The sequence below is a fragment of the Bos javanicus genome, chromosome 28 (genome assembly GCF_032452875.1).
Source record: "Bos javanicus breed banteng chromosome 28, ARS-OSU_banteng_1.0, whole genome shotgun sequence".
NCBI lineage: Eukaryota > Metazoa > Chordata > Mammalia > Artiodactyla > Bovidae > Bos > Bos javanicus.
In genome coordinates, this window is record NC_083895.1 from 1,340,811 (window position 1) to 1,342,424 (window position 1,614).

Sequence of the window (1,614 nt, forward strand, 5' to 3'; positions counted from 1 at the left end):
AAAAGATCAGAGGGGAAGAGGAGCTATAAATAAGAAAACAAGAAAACTAGAAAAGAGTACAGCAGAGAGTCTGGATAAATCCAGGGAGTTGTAAGATTTTGCTCATATTTGAATCTATATGTTGCTAAAACAAAACAAAAAACATAGGCAAGCATTATACATTTTAAAGTTTTCAGTGTATAAAATTCATATATTCAACAAGTTCAGTGGTGAAAATCAGAGGTATGTTTTAGTTCATTTCTTTTCTTACTGTGATATGGCACCAGAGTTTCTTTATGGAATTCTTCATCTCCATGTTTATCAGTGTGTAGATTAGAGGGTTGAACATGGGAGAAATGATAGTATAAAAAAGAGCAAACACTTTGTCTTCTGGTAAAGTAGTTGCTGGCCTGATGTGCTGCAATTCATGGGGTTGCAAAGAGTCGGACACGACTGAGCGACTGAACTGAACTGAACTGAAAGTAGTTGCTGGTCCAATGTAAATGAAGAATAAAGGAGCGAAAAAGAGGACTACCACAGTGATGTGGGAACTGCAGGTGGAGAGAGCTTTGTGGCAATTCTCTACAGAGTAGGACCTGACAGTGTAAAACATCACAGAGAGGATATCAACAAGACCACAAAAGTCCAGGCCCATGAGGCCCGAATTGGCGATGACAAGAGACCGATTCTGGTGGTGTCAGTGCAGGCCAGTTTCAACAGAGGATACACATCACAGAAGTAATGAACTATTTCGTTTGGCCCACAGTAGGGTAAAAAGATGGCCAGGAGAAACTGATTGAAGGAATGCAGGAATTCCCCAGCGCAGGAAGCAGCGATCATGGCAACGCACTTCTGTCTGGTCATGATCAGAGTGCAGCGCAGAGGCTTGCAGATGGCCACATAGCGATCATAGACCATCCCCGCAAGGATGAAGACCTCAATCCCCCCAAAGAAGTGCATGGTGAGGACCTGTGTCATGCAGCCATGGTAGAAAATGGTCTTCTTTGCTGCCAGTAAGTCAGCGATCAGCTTGGGGGTGACAGTGGAGGTGTAACAAAGGTCTGTGAGGAAGAGGTGACTCAGGAAGAAATATATGGGCTGCTTCATAAGTTGACTGGAGGCAATAGAACTCATGACAAGTAGGTTTCCGATCAGAATTGCAATGTAACAAAGTAAGAACAGTAAAAAAAAAAAAAAAAAAAGAGAGAGAGAGAATGTCAATTTCCTTTTTTCTGAGAAAGTCCTAAGAGAAAAAATTCTGTGATGTTATTCCTATTTTCCATGACTCAGAGTGGTTTGTAGCCATCTGCAATCAGTTATCAATCTTTATAAATATATCATTCCTTGTCATCAGTTCAGCTCAGTTCAGTCACTCAGTTTGTGTCTGATCCAACTCTTTGCGACCCCATGGACTGCAGCATGGGGCATTTTATAACAGAAAGGTTTCAAAACTTGAAGAAAAATATTTGATTTTTATTTTGAAAAGCTTTCCTTAAGTTCTTTTTGTTTATGAGGAAAATATTAATTTCTCATAAACAACTTTGATACCTGATTTGAAAACTAACACTGTGGAATGCAGTATATTTACATAACCATTCTATTAGCATGTATTATCAACCATAACTGGATATTATG

General features: G+C 39.7%; 1 pseudogene; it reads right to left on the minus strand.

Annotated features, from left to right (window-relative positions):
* Window positions 1-229: 229 nt before the first annotated feature.
* Window positions 230-1,245, minus strand: LOC133240242 (olfactory receptor 4P4-like; annotated as a pseudogene).
* Window positions 1,246-1,614: the final 369 nt, after the last annotated feature.